Raw genomic sequence first — 15,530 nt, forward strand, 5'->3', positions numbered from 1 at the left:
TGCAACAGCAGCAGGTGGCAGGTCGCAGTGGGGCAACTGGAAGTCGCAAGACTTTGCCAGATTTGTTTGCCACCACTTCGCGACCTATTCAGTCGCAGCAGGCAGAGGCAGTTATGGACTGGCTCACCCAGGCTACCTCGTCTGCTGCAGACTCTAGTGAGCAGCAGGAGGTGGCATCACCTGCTAGCTCAGTGATAAGGGGCATGCTATCCCCCTTATTATTTGATCCTGAGGTGGACTTCAGCCCAGACACCCAGGATCTTTTTGATGATCAGACAGGTATGGGGGGGGGCATTCCAGTCTGATGAGGAGGAGGTGTATGTGGCACAGCACACCACATCAGCTGTAGGGGATGTTGGGCAGGGTCCCCTAATGGCAGGGCAGCAGGCTGATGAGCCAGATGTGGATGTGGATGCAGGGTCTGATCTGGGGGAGGATGATGGGGACAGATCCTGGGTGCCGGCTCAGGAGGATAACAGCAGCAGTTCAGAGGGGGAGCTGTGTGTTGTTGTTAGTGATGCTGAGGAAGAGCCGGCCCCAAAGAAGCAGAAGACCCCACCAACCACTGCTAGGGGGGGTAGGCAACAGGGCAGCACTGCACCTGGGTCCACAGGTTCTGGGCGTATGGGCAGGGACCTTCAGCCTTCAGGTCCCCAGCCCTCCACAGCAGGCAAGGTGGTGGCCCGCACTTCAGCAGTGTGGGCATTTTTTACGTGCCAGAGTCAGGACCCATCAGTAGCAGTCTGTCACCTTTGCCGACAGAAAGTACGTAGGGGGCAGACAGGGTCACATATGGGAACATCAGCATTAAGTTCCCATATGAAACGTCATCACAGGATGACGTGGGAGCAGCACCAAAGTGGCAGGGCACCGGGCGGCAGCGGTGCTTCCTGTCCACCTCCTCCCATTCCCCAGGGAACAGGTGCTAGCTCCCCAATCCCTGTAGCAAGGGAAGAGGATTCTGAGGCTCACAGTAGGAGGCGGCCACTGTGCAGCTCTGCCTCTTCTGCAGCCCCCTCTGTCTCCTCCTCCTCCTTATTGCCATCTGCACAGCCCCTGACCCGGCAGGTCTCCCTCCCCCAGTTCCTTGCCCGCAAGGCACCTCTTTCCTCCAGCCACCCCCAAGTGCAGAGGCTCAATGCCTGCCTGGCAAAGCTTCTGGCAGTGCAGCTGCTGCCCTATCAGCTGGTTGACGCAGCCCCCTTCCGAGAGCTGATGGCTTGCGCTGCCCCTAACTGGCGGATCCCCAGCCGCCATTATTTTGCCAGGAAGGCCGTCCCTGCCCTCCACCAGCAGGTGGTGGATAATGTGTCCCTGTCCCTCGACTATGCTGTTGGGGGCAGGGTGCACTGCACCACAGACACCTGGACCAGCAGGCATGGGCAGGGGCGATACATTTCATACACTGCCCACTGGGTCACCCTCATGAGTGCTGGGGAGGGTGCAGGCAGCAGGACTCCCCTCAGGCTAGAGGTGCCTCCCCGTGGGGTAAAGGGCAAACCCCACACGGCCACTTCCTCCTCCTCCTCCTCCTCCACTATGGATGAGCCACCCCTGAAGCGTCCCCGCAGTTACGCTTCAGTGCAGTACAAGCGCTGCCAGGCTGTGCTGCAACTCCTCTGCCTTGGAGAGAGGAGTCATACTGCACCTGAGCTCCATGCCGCCTTCCAGACTCAGGTGCAGCGGTGGTTCGCTCCCCGCCAGCTCCAAGCAGGGAATGTTGTGTGCGACAATGGTCGCAACCTGCTGGCCGCCCTCCACCTAGGCCGTCTGACCCACGTGCCTTGCTTCGCACATGTTCTCAACCTTGTGGTTCAGCACTTCCTGAAGAGCTACACAGGGTTGGGAGTTGTGCTGGAGAAGGCACGTAGGGTATGCGGCCACTTCCGCAGGTCCCCCACCGCCAGCGCGTCTTTGTCACGGATGCAGCGGCAACATAGCTTGCCACCCCACCGGCTGATCTGTGACCTGCCGACGCGCTGGAATTCGACCCTGCACATGGTGGAGCGCCTCGTAGAGCAGCGCTGGGCGGTCAGCAACTACCTGCTGGAGCACAGTGCCAGGGGTACTCAGGGGGCAAATTTGGGGTATTTCAGTGCAGAGCAGTGGCAGCAGATGAGGCAGCTCTGCCGAGTACTTGCCCCCTTTGAGCAAGCCACACGCTTTGTTAGCAGGGACAGTGCGTGTGTGAGCGACATCATACCCCTGGTTTTCCTCCTCAAGCGCACGTTGGATGGCCTGCTAGAGGAGGGTGACGTGCCTGAGGAGGAGGAGGAGGAGTGCAGGCCCCGTAGGCAGGTGGAAGGGGCTGCGAGGCATGATGAGGAGGACATGCCTGATGAGGAGGATGAAGGAGAGGAGGACTGGGTGCCTGCTGAGCAGGGGGAGCAGGGCCCACGCCACCCTACCACCCCAGCTGTTGTCCGCGGCTGGGAAGACACAGAGCAGGGGGAGGAGGCAGGAGATGACCTGCTGCATCTCCAGGGCAGTCAAGAAGAGGTTGGTCGGGGACACCTCTTCTACATGGCTGCCCATATGCAGACATGCCTCCGGAGTGATTCCCGGATCTGCGCCATTAAAGACCGGGAGGATTACTGGGTGGCTACAATGATTGACCCACGGTACAAGGAAAAGATGGCGCAGTTCCTTGTACCCAGCCAGAGAGAGAGGAGGGTGGGTCAATTGAAAAGGGCTCTGTGCGCCAAGCTGATGGAGGCCTTCCCCCAGCCTGACACTCAGGCCTCCACTACTCCACACATCCAGCAGAGACAGGAGTCTAGCAGCAGCAGCAGCGCAGCTAGAGGTGGTGGGAATCTAATGGATGTGTGGAGAAGCTTCTTCGAGCCTCGCCAGGCAGCAGCAGGCCTGGTTAGCACCCAAAGTCACCACCAAAAACGGCTGGAGAATATGGTGGCTGACTACATGGGGTCTGTGAGTGTGCAGGACGCCATGCACACTGATGATGACCCCATGAATTTTTGGGTGTCGAGGCTCGACCAGTGGCCAGAACTGGCACAATACGCTCTGGAGGTGCTGGCTTGCCCCCCTGCCAGTGTCCTGTCAGAGCGTGTCTTCAGTGCCGCAGGTGGGGTGGTCACGGAGAAGCGGACACGCCTATCCACTGGCAGCGTGGATAGGCTATCATTTATTAAAATGAATGAGGCATGGATAAGCGGGGATATCCATGTGCCCATTGCTGACATCAGGGACTAGCCTCCTCTCCTTCCTCCTCTCCTCCCAGATGTACCCTCCTCTCTCAATTGCTGCCTTATACTCCCCTAATAATCTAGCTGCTGCTGCTGCTGCTGCCACTATATCATCTCATATCATATTCTAATTTGTGGCCTATCAAGGGTCCTTACAATGTTGCTACTATTTCTTAAATTCTAATTTCTTCTAATTTGGGGTCTGAAACGGCTCCTAATTATATTGTGGCTACTCTTGCAAAATATCATCTACTTTGGGGCTGGAAATGGCTCCTAATTATATTGTGGCTACTCCTACAAAATATCATCTACTTTGGGGCTGGAAATGGCTCCTAATTATACCGTTGCGACTTCTGCTAAAATATGGACCAATGTCTTCTAATTTGTGGTCTGTTGTTTTCTAATAACCTGCTGCTGCCACAGTATCATCTAATTTCTTCTAATTATGGCCTATACTGGCTACTTGCAATGTTGCTACTTTGGCAAAATATCATCTACTATGGGGCCGGAAATGGCTCCTAATTATACCGTTGCGACTTCTGCTAAAATATGGACCAATGTCTTCTAATTTGTGGTCTGTTGTTTTCTAAGAACCTGCTGCTGCTGCTGCCGCTGCTGCCACAGTATCGTCTAATTTCTTCTAATTATGGCCTATCAAGGCTACTTGCAATGTTGCTATGCCTGCAAGTATCATCTACTATGGGGCCGGAAATGGCTCCTAATTATACCGTTGCGACTTCTGCTAAAATATGGACCAATGTCTTCTAATTTGTGGTCTGTTGTTTTCTAATAACCTGCTGCTGCTGCCACAGTATCATCTAATTTCTTCTAATTATGGCCTATCAAGGCTACTTGCAATGTTGCTATGCCTGCAAGTATCATCTACTATGGGGCCTGAAATGGCTCCTAATTATACCGTTGTGACTTCTGCTAAAATATGGACCAATGTCTTCTAATTTGTGGTCTGTTGTTTTCTAAGAACCTGCTGCTGCTGCTGCCGCTGCTGCCACAGTATCGTCTAATTTCTTCTAATTATGGCCTATCAAGGCTACTTGCAATGTTGCTATGCCTGCAAGTATCATCTACTATGGGGCCGGAAATGGCTCCTAATTATACCGTTGCGACTTCTGCTAAAATATGGACCAATGTCTTCTAATTTGTGGTCTGTTGTTTTCTAATAACCTGCTGCTGCTGCTGCTGCCACAGTATCATCTAATTTCTTCTAATTATGGCCTATCAAGGCTACTTGCAATGTTGCTATGCCTGCAAGTATCATCTACTATGGGGCCTGAAATGGCTCCTAATTATACCGTTGTGACTTCTGCTAAAATATGGACCAATGTCTTCTAATTTGTGGTCTGTTGTTTTCTAAGAACCTGCTGCTGCCGCTGCTGCCACAGTATCGTCTAATTTCTTCTAATTATGGCCTATCAAGGCTACTTGCAATGTTGCTACTTTGGCAAAATATCATCTACTATGGGGCCGGAAATGGCTCCTAATTATACCGTTGCGACTTCTGCTAAAATATGGACCAATGTCTTCTAATTTGTGGTCTGTTGTTTTCTAAGAACCTGCTGCTGCTGCTGCCGCTGCTGCCACAGTATCGTCTAATTTCTTCTAATTATGGCCTATCAAGGCTACTTGCAATGTTGCTATGCCTGCAAGTATCATCTACTATGGGGCCTGAAATGGCTCCTAATTATACCGTTGCGACTTCTGCTAAAATATGGACCAATGTCTTCTAATTTGTGGTCTGTTGTTTTCTAAGAACCTGCTGCTGCCGCTGCTGCCACAGTATCGTCTAATTTCTTCTAATTATGGCCTATCAAGGCTACTTGCAATGTTGCTATGCCTGCAAGTATCATCTACTATGGGGCCTGAAATGGCTCCTAATTATACCGTTGCGACTTCTGCTAAAATATGGACCAATGTCTTCTAATTTGTGGTCTGTTGTTTTCTAAGAACCTGCTGCTGCTTCTGCCGCCACAGTATCATCTAATTTCTTCTAATTATGGCCTATACTGGCTACTTGCAATGTTGCTACTTTGGCAAAATATCATCTACTATGGGGCCGGAAATGGCTCCTAATTATACCGTTGCGACTTCTGCTAAAATATGGACCAATGTCTTCTAATTTGTGGTCTGTTGTTTTCTAAGAACCTGCTGCTGCCGCTGCTGCCACAGTATCGTCTAATTTCTTCTAATTATGGCCTATACTGGCTACTTGCAATGTTGCTACTTTGGCAAAATATCATCTACTATGGGGCCGGAAATGGCTCCTAATTATACCGTTGCGACTTCTGCTAAAATATGGACCAATGTCTTCTAATTTGTGGTCTGTTGTTTTCTAAGAACCTGCTGCTGCTGCTGCCGCTGCTGCCACAGTATCGTCTAATTTCTTCTAATTATGGCCTATCAAGGCTACTTGCAATGTTGCTATGCCTGCAAGTATCATCTACTATGGGGCCTGAAATGGCTCCTAATTATACCGTTGCGACTTCTGCTAAAATATGGACCAATGTCTTCTAATTTGTGGTCTGTTGTTTTCTAATAACCTGCTGCTGCTGCTGCTGCCACAGTATCATCTAATTTCTTCTAATTATGGCCTATCAAGGCTACTTGCAATGTTGCTATGCCTGCAAGTATCATCTACTATGGGGCCGGAAATGGCTCCTAATTATACCGTTGCGACTTCTGCTAAAATATGGACCAATGTCTTCTAATTTGTGGTCTGTTGTTTTCTAATAACCTGCTGCTGCTGCTGCCACAGTATCATCTAATTTCTTCTAATTATGGCCTATCAAGGCTACTTGCAATGTTGCTATGCCTGCAAGTATCATCTACTATGGGGCCTGAAATGGCTCCTAATTATACCGTTGCGACTTCTGCTAAAATATGGACCAATGTCTTCTAATTTGTGGTCTGTTGTTTTCTAAGAACCTGCTGCTGCCGCTGCTGCCACAGTATCGTCTAATTTCTTCTAATTATGGCCTATCAAGGCTACTTGCAATGTTGCTACTTTGGCAAAATATCATCTACTATGGGGCCGGAAATGGCTCCTAATTATACCGTTGCGACTTCTGCTAAAATATGGACCAATGTCTTCTAATTTGTGGTCTGTTGTTTTCTAAGAACCTGCTGCTGCTGCTGCCGCTGCTGCCACAGTATCGTCTAATTTCTTCTAATTATGGCCTATCAAGGCTACTTGCAATGTTGCTATGCCTGCAAGTATCATCTACTATGGGGCCTGAAATGGCTCCTAATTATACCGTTGCGACTTCTGCTAAAATATGGACCAATGTCTTCTAATTTGTGGTCTGTTGTTTTCTAATAACCTGCTGCTGCTGCTGCTGCCACAGTATCATCTAATTTCTTCTAATTATGGCCTATCAAGGCTACTTGCAATGTTGCTATGCCTGCAAGTATCATCTACTATGGGGCCGGAAATGGCTCCTAATTATACCGTTGCGACTTCTGCTAAAATATGGACCAATGTCTTCTAATTTGTGGTCTGTTGTTTTCTAATAACCTGCTGCTGCTGCTGCTGCCACAGTATCATCTAATTTCTTCTAATTATGGCCTATCAAGGCTACTTGCAATGTTGCTATGCCTGCAAGTATCATCTACTATGGGGCCGGAAATGGCTCCTAATTATACCGTTGCGACTTCTGCTAAAATATGGACCAATGTCTTCTAATTTGTGGTCTGTTGTTTTCTAATAACCTGCTGCTGCTGCTGCTGCCACAGTATCATCTAATTTCTTCTAATTATGGCCTATCAAGGCTACTTGCAATGTTGCTATGCCTGCAAGTATCATCTACTATGGGGCCTGAAATGGCTCCTAATTATACCGTTGCGACTTCTGCTAAAATATGGACCAATGTCTTCTAATTTGTGGTCTGTTGTTTTCTAAGAACCTGCTGCTGCCGCTGCTGCCACAGTATCGTCTAATTTCTTCTAATTATGGCCTATCAAGGCTACTTGCAATGTTGCTACTTTGGCAAAATATCATCTACTATGGGGCCGGAAATGGCTCCTAATTATACCGTTGCGACTTCTGCTAAAATATGGACCAATGTCTTCTAATTTGTGGTCTGTTGTTTTCTAAGAACCTGCTGCTGCTGCTGCCGCTGCTGCCACAGTATCGTCTAATTTCTTCTAATTATGGCCTATCAAGGCTACTTGCAATGTTGCTATGCCTGCAAGTATCATCTACTATGGGGCCTGAAATGGCTCCTAATTATACCGTTGCGACTTCTGCTAAAATATGGACCAATGTCTTCTAATTTGTGGTCTGTTGTTTTCTAAGAACCTGCTGCTGCCGCTGCTGCCACAGTATCGTCTAATTTCTTCTAATTATGGCCTATCAAGGCTACTTGCAATGTTGCTATGCCTGCAAGTATCATCTACTATGGGGCCTGAAATGGCTCCTAATTATACCGTTGCGACTTCTGCTAAAATATGGACCAATGTCTTCTAATTTGTGGTCTGTTGTTTTCTAAGAACCTGCTGCTGCTTCTGCCGCCACAGTATCATCTAATTTCTTCTAATTATGGCCTATACTGGCTACTTGCAATGTTGCTACTTTGGCAAAATATCATCTACTATGGGGCCGGAAATGGCTCCTAATTATACCGTTGCGACTTCTGCTAAAATATGGACCAATGTCTTCTAATTTGTGGTCTGTTGTTTTCTAAGAACCTGCTGCTGCCGCTGCTGCCACAGTATCGTCTAATTTCTTCTAATTATGGCCTATCAAGGCTACTTGCAATGTTGCTACTTTGGCAAAATATCATCTACTATGGGGCCGGAAATGGCTCCTAATTATACCGTTGCGACTTCTGCTAAAATATGGACCAATGTCTTCTAATTTGTGGTCTGTTGTTTTCTAAGAACCTGCTGCTGCTGCTGCCGCTGCTGCCACAGTATCGTCTAATTTCTTCTAATTATGGCCTATCAAGGCTACTTGCAATGTTGCTATGCCTGCAAGTATCATCTACTATGGGGCCTGAAATGGCTCCTAATTATACCGTTGCGACTTCTGCTAAAATATGGACCAATGTCTTCTAATTTGTGGTCTGTTGTTTTCTAATAACCTGCTGCTGCTGCTGCTGCCACAGTATCATCTAATTTCTTCTAATTATGGCCTATCAAGGCTACTTGCAATGTTGCTATGCCTGCAAGTATCATCTACTATGGGGCCGGAAATGGCTCCTAATTATACCGTTGCGACTTCTGCTAAAATATGGACCAATGTCTTCTAATTTGTGGTCTGTTGTTTTCTAATAACCTGCTGCTGCTGCTGCCACAGTATCATCTAATTTCTTCTAATTATGGCCTATCAAGGCTACTTGCAATGTTGCTATGCCTGCAAGTATCATCTACTATGGGGCCTGAAATGGCTCCTAATTATACCGTTGCGACTTCTGCTAAAATATGGACCAATGTCTTCTAATTTGTGGTCTGTTGTTTTCTAAGAACCTGCTGCTGCCGCTGCTGCCACAGTATCGTCTAATTTCTTCTAATTATGGCCTATCAAGGCTACTTGCAATGTTGCTACTTTGGCAAAATATCATCTACTATGGGGCCGGAAATGGCTCCTAATTATACCGTTGCGACTTCTGCTAAAATATGGACCAATGTCTTCTAATTTGTGGTCTGTTGTTTTCTAAGAACCTGCTGCTGCTGCTGCCGCTGCTGCCACAGTATCGTCTAATTTCTTCTAATTATGGCCTATCAAGGCTACTTGCAATGTTGCTATGCCTGCAAGTATCATCTACTATGGGGCCTGAAATGGCTCCTAATTATACCGTTGCGACTTCTGCTAAAATATGGACCAATGTCTTCTAATTTGTGGTCTGTTGTTTTCTAATAACCTGCTGCTGCTGCTGCTGCCACAGTATCATCTAATTTCTTCTAATTATGGCCTATCAAGGCTACTTGCAATGTTGCTATGCCTGCAAGTATCATCTACTATGGGGCCGGAAATGGCTCCTAATTATACCGTTGCGACTTCTGCTAAAATATGGACCAATGTCTTCTAATTTGTGGTCTGTTGTTTTCTAATAACCTGCTGCTGCTGCTGCTGCCACAGTATCATCTAATTTCTTCTAATTATGGCCTATCAAGGCTACTTGCAATGTTGCTATGCCTGCAAGTATCATCTACTATGGGGCCGGAAATGGCTCCTAATTATACCGTTGCGACTTCTGCTAAAATATGGACCAATGTCTTCTAATTTGTGGTCTGTTGTTTTCTAATAACCTGCTGCTGCTGCTGCTGCCACAGTATCATCTAATTTCTTCTAATTATGGCCTATCAAGGCTACTTGCAATGTTGCTATGCCTGCAAGTATCATCTACTATGGGGCCTGAAATGGCTCCTAATTATACCGTTGCGACTTCTGCTAAAATATGGACCAATGTCTTCTAATTTGTGGTCTGTTGTTTTCTAAGAACCTGCTGCTGCCGCTGCTGCCACAGTATCGTCTAATTTCTTCTAATTATGGCCTATCAAGGCTACTTGCAATGTTGCTACTTTGGCAAAATATCATCTACTATGGGGCCGGAAATGGCTCCTAATTATACCGTTGCGACTTCTGCTAAAATATGGACCAATGTCTTCTAATTTGTGGTCTGTTGTTTTCTAAGAACCTGCTGCTGCTGCTGCCGCTGCTGCCACAGTATCGTCTAATTTCTTCTAATTATGGCCTATCAAGGCTACTTGCAATGTTGCTATGCCTGCAAGTATCATCTACTATGGGGCCTGAAATGGCTCCTAATTATACCGTTGCGACTTCTGCTAAAATATGGACCAATGTCTTCTAATTTGTGGTCTGTTGTTTTCTAAGAACCTGCTGCTGCTGCCACAGTATTGTCTAATTTCTTCTAATTATGGCCTATACTGGCTACTTGCAATGTTGCTACTTCGCAAAATATCATCTACTATGGGGCCTGAAATGGCTCCTAATTATACCATTGCGACTTCTGCTAAAATATGGACCAATGTCTTCTAATTTGTGGTCTGTTGTTTTCTAATAACCTGCTGCTGCTGCTGCTGCTGCTGCTGCCACAGTATCATCTAATTTCTTCTAATTATGGCCTATCAAGGCTACTTGCAATGTTGCTATGCCTGCAAGTATCATCTACTATGGGGCCGGAAATGGCTCCTAATTATACCGTTGCGACTTCTGCTAAAATATGGACCAATGTCTTCTAATTTGTGGTCTGTTGTTTTCTAATAACCTGCTGCTGCTGCTGCTGCCACAGTATCATCTAATTTCTTCTAATTATGGCCTATCAAGGCTACTTGCAATGTTGCTATGCCTGCAAGTATCATCTACTATGGGGCCTGAAATGGCTCCTAATTATACCGTTGCGACTTCTGCTAAAATATGGACCAATGTCTTCTAATTTGTGGTCTGTTGTTTTCTAAGAACCTGCTGCTGCCGCTGCTGCCACAGTATCGTCTAATTTCTTCTAATTATGGCCTATCAAGGCTACTTGCAATGTTGCTACTTTGGCAAAATATCATCTACTATGGGGCCGGAAATGGCTCCTAATTATACCGTTGCGACTTCTGCTAAAATATGGACCAATGTCTTCTAATTTGTGGTCTGTTGTTTTCTAAGAACCTGCTGCTGCTGCTGCCGCTGCTGCCACAGTATCGTCTAATTTCTTCTAATTATGGCCTATCAAGGCTACTTGCAATGTTGCTATGCCTGCAAGTATCATCTACTATGGGGCCTGAAATGGCTCCTAATTATACCGTTGCGACTTCTGCTAAAATATGGACCAATGTCTTCTAATTTGTGGTCTGTTGTTTTCTAAGAACCTGCTGCTGCTGCTGCTGCCACAGTATTGTCTAATTTCTTCTAATTATGGCCTATACTGTCTACTTGCAATGTTGCTACTTCGGCAAAATATCATCTACTATGGGGCCTGAAATGGCTCCTAATTATACCGTTGCGACTTCTGCTAAAATATGGACCAATGTCTTCTAATTTGTGGTCTGTTGTTTTCTAATAACCTGCTGCTGCTTCTGCCGCCACAGTATCATCTAATTTCTTCTAATTATGGCCTATACTGGCTACTTGCAATGTTGCTACTTTGGCAAAATATCATCTACTATGGGGCCGGAAATGGCTCCTAATTATACCGTTGCGACTTCTGCTAAAATATGGACCAATGTCTTCTAATTTGTGGTCTGTTGTTTTCTAAGAACCTGTTGCTGCTGCTGCTTGGTTGGTTTGAACCAAGATCAGCTGCTGGCGATAATTGCCATTTGATTTCTAAACTTGTGCTGAGGTAAACATCGTTGGTCTGTAGGCACAAGAATTTTCCGTGCTGCAATTTGCGCCGTCTGATCCCAAAAGCCTGTGCTGAGGTAAAACAGTGATGGTATGTAGGCACAAGGTTTGAACCAAGATCAGCTGCTGGCGATAATTGCCATTTGAATTCTAAACTTGTGCTGAGGTAAACATCGTTGTACTTGTAATGTACTTGTATTGAAGGCTTGCATTTCATTATAATTAATTTAATGGAGGTGCAAGCCAAAAAAGCATAATGGTTCTGAGGCTCATTAAGTGTCAAACTAGAGGCCTGTGCGTAAAAATTCACATATGCACGTCAAAATATAACCTTGCGCGACCAAATGTACATTTTCGCGACAAAATATGCGCTTGCGCGACCAAATGTACAATTTCGCGACCAAATATACGCTTACGCGACCAAATGTACACCTACACGACTAAAAATACGCTTGCGCGAACAAATGTACGTTTCGCGACGAAATATTCGTGCGCGCGACCAAAAGTACACCTACACGACTAAATATACGCTTGCGCGAACAAATGTACGTTTCGCGACGAAATATTCGTGCGCGCGACCAAAAGTACACCTACACGACTAAATATACGCTTGCGCGAACAAATGTACGTTTCGCGACGAAATATTCGTGCGCGCGACAAGCCGGGAGCGCGACAAGCCCGGAGCGCGATGAATTCGTCGCTCGCACGCTAATTTGCGCGCATGCGCATTACGCGGCGCGCGCATGCGCATTACGCGGCGCGCGCATGCGCGTTACGCGGCGCGCGCGTCAATAGGGTGTGTCCCTAGTATAAATACCTGGTGCCCTGCCCTGTGACCAGTAGGAGTGGAAAACATTGCAAGACGTGGACATGGCTGGACCTGGTAACATGACTGAGGCGCAGCTGCGGTATTTTATATGCTTCCTGCACCGGGAGGGATATGATAATATCCCAGCAGGGACTCCCGGGATCCAATCCCTCCGCAGGGGCATTATTAGGAGACTGCGGCGGCGCCTCAGGAGGGATCACCAGGTCAATCTGAGTGTCCGCGTCTTGCAGCGTCTGTGGAGCGACATCAAGCGGCGCCACACTGAGCTTGTGGAAGAGCTGAGGGGAGAAGTGGAAGGTAGATTTTCTTAAAAATTAATATAAAGATTTTTCTTCTAAATTACCACTCACTTGTTTTCTATTTAATTTGCTATTTTTGAGCAAAAATGTGTTTGTGAAAATACTTTAACATTAGGATTGGAACAATAGCCATAATTGCAGATTATTTAAATAGAGATTATCTCTTAATGGTGTTTCCCATCCCATAACTGCCATACTTATAGAGGCCCTGCCCCATACCTGCCATGCTTATAGATACCCTGCCCCATACCTTCTGTAAGGTTTGGACCCACACATACACAGAGGCTTTTGCTATAGGCTTTATTTTACAAGCTGTTAGGCTGCCAGCTCTGCTCACATGGCTATGACACCATAATGGGTCACATGACTGTCATCCCATAGTGACTATGATACTATCTGGTTTGCTGGAAAGGGCGCCCTCTAATGTCAGCAGTGTTGCATAGCACTAAACATTAACAAAACATAACAAACATCTTATAACAGGGTTGCTGTTGAACACTACACCTGCCATGCTTATAGATGCCCTGCCCCATACCTGCCATGCTTATAGATGTCCTGCCCCATACCTGCCATGCTTATAGATGCCCTGCCCCATACCTGCCATGCTTATAGATGCCCTGCCCCATACCTTCCATGCTTATAGATAATGGTTTTCCTGTAGTTACATGACACATCTCAGCCTGTATCATTTGTTCGGTACAAAAGCAAGTGCTGTATTTCTCAAACTGTAATTCTTTCATTGACAGACGAATGGCTACAGGTGGAGCAGGCTGATAATGGGGCAGAGGCAGAGGCACCACCAGCTCCTGCACAGGATCCCCAGCCTGCCAATGATCAGGCAGAGCCAGCACCTCCAGCAGCACCACCAGCAGCGCCAGAAGCACCCCCAGGAGCACGGGATGCTGCCTCCCAAACAGGGGGGGCAAATATTTTTTTGGACCTCCTACAAGAGGTCCGCCAAGAGGTGGCCCTTATGAGGGAGGACTATGGCCTTCTGAGGCAGGATATGGCCCTTATGGGGCAGGATGTGGCCCTTATGCGGCAGAACTTGAGGGAGATTCAGGAGGCCATCCTGTCCTATTCTCCTCCTCTTCCTCCTCCTCCTTCTCCTCCTCCTCCTCCTCCTGCTTTTATGTAGTGCACCGTTGTGCAATTTTGTTAAATAAAAATTTTGTTTATTTTCAAACTTCAACATTTGGATTTTATTTCATTTAACTACTGATCAGATGATACTTGAAGTTGTGTAACATTACATAGTATTTTAGTAGATTCATTACATTTACACAAAAATATACAGTATATTCATGTTAATGTGGGATACAAAGCACCCAGATGGTATCTGTTCATATTTATTATTAGTTGTGGCTGTGTTTGTAAGCTAGTAGTAACATATAAAATATAGATTGTACTTTTAGGTACTTTTTTAGTGCAGTAGTAGATACCATTAACTGTCAACCAGAAGTAATGTAAAAAATCACAGACATGTTTTTAAGAAACTGGCAAAATGGGAGCCTTTTTTCACTTGGGAGAAAACACTTGAAGCATAGCGGATAGGAGGTTCTCTAACAATGTAGGGCATGTGTGTAGCAGGCAGTATACTCAGCCAAACTGCATGGGAATTGGTCTTCCCATTGACTGCAATGCAATTCAGCGAATTTTGCAACCTGTTTGGGAATTTTGCCACAAAGCAAAACATGGCAGATTAACTTAAAGGGTGGTTCACATTTAAGTTAATTATTAGCATGTAGTAGAATGGCCAATTATAAGCATAGTAACATAGTAAGATAGCAAGATAGGTTGAAAAAAGACATACGTCCATCACGTTCAACCTTAATACCTATATATAGCCTGCCTAACTGGTTAATTAAGAGTAAGGCAAAAAACCCGATCTGAAGCCTCTCTAATTTGCCGCAGAGGGGAAACAATTCCTTCCTGACTCCAAGATGGCAATCGGACCAGTCCCTGTATCAACTTGTACTGAGAGCTATCTCCCCTACCCCTGTATTCCCTCACTTGTACTGAGAGCTGTCTCCCATACCCCTGTATTCCCTCACTTGTACTGAGAGCTATCCCCCCTACCCCTGTATTCCCTCACTTGTACTGAGAGCTATCTCCCCTACCCCTGTATTCCCTCACTTGTACTGAGAGCTATCCCCCCTACCCCTGTATTCCCTCACTTGTACTGAGAGCTATCTCCCCTACCCCTGTATTCCCTCACTTGTACTGAGAGCTATCTCCCCTACCCCTGTATTCCCTCACTTGTACTGAGAGCTATCTCCCATACCCCTGTATTCCCTCACTTGTACTGAGAGCTATCTCCCATAACCCTGTATTCCCTCACTTGTACTGAGAGCTATCTCCCCTACCCCTGTATTCCCTCACTTGTACTGAGAGCTATCTCCCATACCCCTGTATTCCCTCACTTGTACTGAGAGCTATCTCCCATAACCCTGTATTCCCTCACTTGTACTGAGAGCTATCTCCCCTACCCCTGTATTCCCTCACTTGTACTGAGAGCTATCTCCCATACCCCTGTATTCCCTCACTTGTACTGAGAGCTATCTCCCATACCCCTGTATTCCCTCACTTGTACTGAGAGCTATCTCCCATAACCCTGTATTCCCTCACTTGTACTGAGAGCTATCTCCCATAACCCTGTATTCCCTCACTTGTACTGAGAGCTATCTCCCATAACCCTGTATTCCCTCACTTGTACTGAGAACTATCTCCCCTACCCCTGTATTCCCTCACTTGTACTGAGAGCTATCTCCCATAACCCTGTATTCCCTCACTTGTACTGAGAGCTATCTCCCATACCCCTGTATTCCCTCACTTGTACTGAGAGCTATCTCCCCTACCCCTGTATTCCCTCACTTGTACTGAGAGCT

Source organism: Xenopus tropicalis, chromosome 1, assembly GCF_000004195.4.
Source record: "Xenopus tropicalis strain Nigerian chromosome 1, UCB_Xtro_10.0, whole genome shotgun sequence".
Classification (NCBI taxonomy): Eukaryota; Metazoa; Chordata; class Amphibia; order Anura; family Pipidae; genus Xenopus; species Xenopus tropicalis.